General features: G+C 38.8%; 1 pseudogene; it reads left to right on the top strand.

The window, feature by feature from the left end:
* The first annotated feature begins 1,853 nt into the window (after positions 1–1,853).
* LOC137979853 (uncharacterized) lies at positions 1,854–7,291 on the top strand (annotated as a pseudogene).
* The last annotated feature ends 90 nt before the right edge of the window (positions 7,292–7,381 follow it).

Here is a 7,381-nt window from a genome sequence, read left to right as displayed (position 1 = left end):
TAGGCGTGTCCCCTGGGCAATGCTGATTGGTTCAGTCTGATATATATTCAGTGTTTTCAGTTTCCTTATTCTTCTCTCGTGCAAGTTTACCGAGTTTACTTCGCGTATTCAATTTACCAGCCCACGCGCCCATATTTAGTCCGGCAGTTTTATTCTTGGTGCACTAATTTGTTATTTCGTCTTTGTCGCTAATTTTTTGTTTTATCAGGCCGTGCAGACTTTGCTCAAAGTAGATGCTTTAAATGCAACAGGACAGGCCACTGGGCCTGTGACTGTAGGTGGTCCGCTTGGTCCTACACAGGATCCTACCCCAGCTATGGCACTCATCCGTCAGGATCATTCTATGTTAGGGGAGGAGGAGGAGGACAGCCTGGATCGTCAACAAACAATGCTAAGTGATCAGGACGGATTTTTCGATAGCCTCGCTCAGGTGAAAGAACAATACGAATTGCCAAACAATGATAGTACTGGTGTTAAAGGAAAGTTAAGGGATAATGTTAACTTTTACAAAGCTATAGGAGCTTCTAGCTTTATTATCAGTGTTATTCAAGATGGATACAAGTTACCTTTTATCTACACTCCGCCATCTGTTCAGTTACATAATAATAGATCTGCTATACATGTAGTTCATAGTTCCTTTGTAGGCGAGGCAGTCACAGAGCTTCTTAACTCGGGGCGTATCCGTGAGTTGAATGCGCCACCGTTTGTTATTAACCCCTTATCTGTTTTGGTCCAGCCCTGCGGCAAAAAGAGGTTGATTCTCGATTTAAGGTATGTCGACAAATGTCTTAAGAAATTTCGGTTTAAATGTGAAGATTGGAAAATTGCATTAAGCTATTCTGAAAAAGGTGCGTATATGTTCTCGTTTGATCTCAAGAGTGGGTACCACCATATAGAAATAGCAGAAGAACATCAGACCTATTTAGGTTTTTCTTGGAACTTGCAAGGGTCGCAGTCCAGTTGGTACTTTGTTTTTGCCGTTTTACCTTTTGGCCTTTCCACTGCGCCTTACATATTTACTAAATGCGTAGGTCCATTAGAAAAATATTGGTGCTTCCAAGGAGTAAAAATGGCTGTTTTTCTGGATGATGGATTTGTAATAGATAATACCTATGAAAGTTGGAAGGTGGTAAGTTCAAAAGTTAAACGAGATTTAGGATCGGCAGGTTTTGTACTGAATGACGAAAAGAGTATTTGGGAGCCTGTGGAGGGTTGTATTCACATAACGGATCGCAGACTTAGGAAAATATTTGAACATATTGAAGCTATCAGAAGTAATGACTATGTCATGTCCGCAAGGCAATTAGCTTCATTATTATTTCCACAGGAGCCGTTGTCCGCAATGTTAGCAGAATTATGACTAGACATTGCTCTATGTCTATTGTTGCTGCTCAAAATTGGGACTCACCTTTTAAACTTGATCAGTATAGCGTTGATGAAGTTAATTTCTGGAGAGTAAACCTTGAAAATACGAATATAAGATATTGCTTTAGCAACAGTTTGCCTAATTGTTTTGTTTACTCTGACGCCAGCGGAACTGGCTGTGGCGCGCACATGGCGTTGAATCGCGAGTTTATTTGTCATAATATGTGGACTGAGGAAGAGTCTGGAAAATCCTCCACGTGGATAGCCTCCTTGCAGCCGTTTTTTGTGTCAGTCCCATTCTCCCTCCCCACAAACTTCTGCTGAACCGAGCTGGGGATGCCATTCCCATTGTGCAAGAATATCCAATCAGGGTCGAGCCATTGTTGCAAGATAGCCAATTGTAAGGCAACATATAAAATGTTAGAAATTTACGTGCGAAAACTCTTAAAGGTATTCGATGTTTAAAATGTTGTGTTTATCGCTTTCGTATGGAGGTTAATACACCAAAAAAGATTGTTAATGGTGACCTTCGATGCTATATATGTGGTAGTACTCCTCCTGTCAAAGAAAGGATAAAAGTATTTGGGAAAACAGCTCACGATCTTCCAAAGTTAATTAAATCCGTGCTATCCCTCGATGTCAACGTCTACTCCGAAAATGACTTGTTTGTATGTACAAAGCCATGTTATAAACGCGTTCTTAAACTTGAGAAGTTAGAGAAAAACATCTTTGACTTGAAACAAGAACTCATGAGCAGTTTTAATGGTAATGTGGAGACAGCCAGGGTGAAAAGATTACGAAAAGATTCAGACACTGTTCCAGAGCGTTCAACGACAGCTCAGAACAAGCTTAGTACTGGGGTGTCGAGGTCTCTGAAGTTTGTCTCTCCAGCACCTACCACTTGTACTTCTTTAACTTACAATCCCAACAGAGCGTTTCAGAAGCCGTACCATGTAGTGTACAATGCTTTTGGGCATTTAAAGGATCCCGGTATCGGGGTATCTACTCCTGATTTGTCCTTGCTTCGTCCTTTGTTAACTTCAACACCGATAAGTAAGCTGGGCAATAACAATGTTCGTACTGAGACGAAGGTAAAAGTTATCGTCGATTACCCATTGAAGACTGCTAGTAAGACGCTTGAACCTTGCTATGAGGCTCTTGGAAAAGCCTTAGTTCATGGTCCTCCAGAAAGACTCGCAAGTGCTGTTGTAAAATGCGAGCCTGTGGTGAACATAGTAATCAAACATGTTTTGTGAAAAGTATTGAGGGAAGTGAACGATTTATGTCCATCCTTATTACGGACAGCTTCCAAAGAAGATTTAAAGAAGTTTAGTATGGAGGCTATGTGCCAGGAGTGGAAGGAAAGGGCGCTGATATTTTACGCATTCCTTATGACTATTGCACTGTCGAATGGCACGAAAGACTCATCGTGGCTTCCAAGTATTGCGGTTGCTGGATCGATTTTGTTGAAGCAGAGAAGCCGACACATGAACGGAACAGCAACTTTTCTTGCCATACTCTTCAAAACAGCATCCACCGAGGTAAGTATGAAAGGTTTTCGATATAGTTTGGAGAGCATACTTTCCTACATGTTCCCATGAAAGCTTAATTACTTTTATGTTGGCAAAAAAATAAGCTTTCAGTTATAACCACATCCTCTTAATGATATAAGCTATATTTACTTTTGCTTATTTATACGATGAGCAGGAAAGGAAAAGTCGGGGATAACCTTTTCCATGTGAAATGTTGCTAATGGTATATTATAGTACATTTTTAAATTCTCTTTTATCAAAGGCAACCCTTGACAGACTGAGCAAGATGAACATCACATGTTCCAACCGGTGTGCTCTTAACAAGATGGATGACCTTGGAGAACAGAAGGCAGAACAGACGGCAATCACTGACGAGAACTTGAAGTTAGCGTATGTACTACAAAAACTAGATAAATTCCACTGTAAGCCCTAGGGGCCATAAATTTACTTGTAAGGGGCGTATGGTCTAAAAACTTGCTTTGATGTGCAAGGAGGATCTACATGGCTTTTAAAGCATATAAGTCAGAACAATCCAACATTGAAATTTTATGGTTGTAGTCACTAAAACAAAGTATAGCTTATTTCAATTGCTTTGAGATGATTTATGACATCATATTTGTTGCCTTGGTAGATAGCGTGTAACACTCTAAAGCATGGCCCACACAGTCACTGTTTTAAAGTTGGTGACCATTTTTTCAGTGTTTTCCAAAGTTTGCAATATTCCTCACCTCTCAATCTGTAGAAATTGTGCTAAAACGAAAAAGCCCTTTTAACGATTTTAAAAAATTCCACCCTACAGTTTTTTCTAAAATTTGAATGTTATTTGAAGTTGAGAGCTAATTGCACGAAAAAAGTCACATACATCATTAATTAATTTCTGAGATAAATTCATTAATATCTTTTTTATAATCAAACTTGGGTTTCTGTTGTGGTTTTAGGGAGCTTGAAAAGGTATGTCATACTGGCAATTACACTGAGGAGGCTTTGACAGCCAAGAAAATGTTGGTTAAAATGAAAGAAAATGCCCGTCCTGGCTTTGCAGTCGTCTTTGATAATATTGACTTGGAAATTCAATCGAGAAACATGACGATGTCTAAGCAAAAGTCCTCTCACCATTGGGTCAACCACAAAATGGTCATGAATAGAGTATCAGGAATAAACACTCTTGGGAAGAAGAAACCAGACATTTTAGATGTACCAAATCAGTCGTTCATGCCTACAGTTGCAGAAATGCAAAATCAAAGGCTGGATTACATTGTTCTAGTATCAAGAACGTTGGTGGAGTACTTTACTGCATTAAGTCCCTTTAAGGATATTGTGATTCTGCATATACCACATAAGTATAGCAAGGAGATGAGCAAAAAGTCGACTAAGGTAAACAACTTTGTTGTTTTGTATTTAGGGGGTGGTCATTATTTATGGGTAGGAGGAGCTTTTAAATGGGAGGGGGTGTTTTTTTGAAACCCTCCTGATATCTATTTTTTAATAATACATATTTATAATCCTCTGTTTTGCTGGTAACACATTTCTGGAACAAAGATGCCCCTTTGATGCTGAGCAAGTTTTTAAAAATGTGCTCAAATAGCTTATCCTTCTTTGTTTGTGAGTTAGAATACTTAGTTTTAAATGCTATTTCAGTCTGGGGGAAAAACAGTTGCCCTTACTATGTTAGGGGAGGGGGACCAAATATTTTATTGAGCATATTTGACTTTTGCATAAAAAGTCTAAGGTGTTGACTTCTCCTATTCATCAACTCCCTATAAATACTGAACACTCCCTTATGCCATGGACAAACTAAACCATTTGTTGCAATCACCATATGTCAGTCTACTCCTCCTTTAAATAAATAAATAAATAAAATGAATAAACTAGTTTTAGAATTCAGTAGAACGGTATGAATTGTCATCAAACAATTAATTCTTCCCTACATTTCTTCATCTAGAAAGGAGAAGTTGACTTTAGATTACAGCTAACTTAGACTGTTTTATTACAGACCTCTTCAATAATAATTTTTATTCAACTTTGACAAACCTTTTAGGTACCCTTGGGTGTAATATTTAAAAATGAAAATGTCAATGAAGAGATGCTAACCATCTTGAAGCAGTTCCATACATACTTACCCAAACGTGCTGATGGCTCATGTGATCCACAACTATTGACTGGTGACCAGTTAACGATTGAAAGAGCTGTAAATGTCATCGCTTCAGTTTCAAACGCATATACAGCTGAAGACCGGCTTGAAGGACTGAATTTGCAGTTAGGAGATTGGCATGCTGGTGTGAAGATCCTTAGTGTAAGTTTATCAAATGGAAGGGCAAGCATTGTTCTCAATCTGACAGCCAAGTTCCTCTTACATGTGAGAGTCTCACAGTTAAATTTTCTTGGTTCTGTGTCAATAATCCAACAAGTACTGAGATGCATTGATAACACATTGATGAATAAAATGTAGTTTATCATAATTGTTTAAACCATTGACAAACAATGGTATTTTAACTAATTTTACAAAACACACATCAGTGCATCAGTGTTTCGTCATGATGTCAGTCACTGCATGTGGACAATTAAAGTTCTTCAATCAGCCTGATTGCTCATTACCGGTAATTAACAAATAGCTGACCATTTTCTGTGCCCTGTTCTTTAATACAATACACAGAAAGTGACAACAACACAAAAAAAGTGCAGGGAGAGCAAAAGCCATAGGCGCATGTTTTCCACACTCCTTCAACACTCTCGATCTGTACTTCAGGCAAAAAGATTCCTTTCTACAAAAATTGAGAATTGAACACTTTCTGCTTAGCTGAACTGAATAAGAAATGTGCTCTGTATGTTCAGTAAAAAGGCACAGCTTTCAGCCACTCACAGCATGCATACTATTTAAAAAATATAATACCAATAAAGAGTTTTAGAAGGATGTCGGGACTAATGTACATGATGTACAAAGGCAGTATGCCAACAATAGATTACTCAGTCAACTGTCACCAATCAAATGCTTAATTTTAAGATCAATATTAACATAGGCTAGCTTTGCTCAAAGTTCACTTACTCTGTTACATTTGTAGACAGATCACTTCATTTGCTATTATTACTTTATGAGGTTAAACATATTTTAATTTTCTACTCTTCTTCTGTTCTCGCTGATATACAAGAGGTTTTTCTCAGGAAAATCAGCTGGTGACTTGTGTACTCTTTTTTCTGATCGCACATTGATAAACAGAAGAAATGTAGAAGGAGATCCTAGTGCAGCTTACAGGGCAGATAGGGATTTTCTTACACTTGTGGTAAAATCCAGAGTCAGCAGCAGCAGGAGCAGTCCTTGGCTTTAAAAGCAAAACATCCAACCCTGTTAACTTTCCCCTTCCAGACAACATGGAAAACAAGACAAAGGCTCAGAAGCTCGAATACTTGCACATTGCAGCATCAAAAATTGTCGATAGTTTTGCATTTGACTACACTGCACTCAACAATGCAGTGGATAAGTTGATTACTGCTCAAGCTAGACAAATTATTATAAATCAACAAGAACTCACACCAGATGGGAGATTTCCCTGCAGGTTTCCCAACTGCAACAGATCTTTCAAATATGATGGGAAAAGCAGGCGGAGGCATGAACTTTCACATGACCATCCAGTTGACATCCCCAATAATCTACCTGGTGATGACAGTGTAGAGTCTAAGGCCATCTCCAGTGAATCTGATGGTGGAAACAAGTACACTAGCACTTCTGAGAAAGACACAGATATATATATATCTACAATTGTGCACTACTTGAGGATGGTCTTTTCTTCATCAATTTTTTGGATGCAGTCAGTGAAGGGGATGGGCAGCGATTAATGAGACAATACAAATATTTCATGTTAATGTGTAAGGCAGATGGAAGCCACAGCAAGAAATATGCTCTATGCTCTATATGCTCTTTATGTCAGTTGCTTCTAGTGAAGTCTCTTTTAGCACCACGAGACAGCGAAAGATTTTTGTGGAATAGATCTGTCAACACCCTAGGAGGAAAAGGGAAGAACATTGCCTTGGACTTCAAACACAGCAATCGGTTCTTGAAGGAAGCCATAAGGAACCTAGGCCCCAATGTGACAGAAAACGCTGTAGCTCGTATTTCCCATGCAGAAGGTGCGACACGAATGTTGAGCGATACTATTGATCAAGAAATCCACAAAGTGTTGAGGTCTGGAAGACACACGCGAAGTTCAACTGAAAGAGATCTACAAGAACTAGTTAACAGAGCAATGGCTACCAGTGTATTTCATAAACAAGAAGGCCATCATTATAACCACTTTGTGAACTTTGAAAGAAATTTCCTGGCCAGTCTGGATATGTCAGCACTATTTAAGTGGATAAATGACCATAAGGAAAATGTTCACCTTGGAGTGCGAGCGAGGTAGAAAATAAGAGGGTGTGAATGCTGCGGAGTGTGCTGTAGAAATTTACAATTTAGGCTGCCCATGCTTTTATTTGATCTACACAGTGGTTTA

This window comes from Montipora foliosa, chromosome 12 (assembly GCF_036669935.1).
Source record: "Montipora foliosa isolate CH-2021 chromosome 12, ASM3666993v2, whole genome shotgun sequence".
Classification (NCBI taxonomy): Eukaryota; Metazoa; Cnidaria; class Anthozoa; order Scleractinia; family Acroporidae; genus Montipora; species Montipora foliosa.
This window is presented reverse-complemented; position numbering and strand designations above follow the sequence as displayed.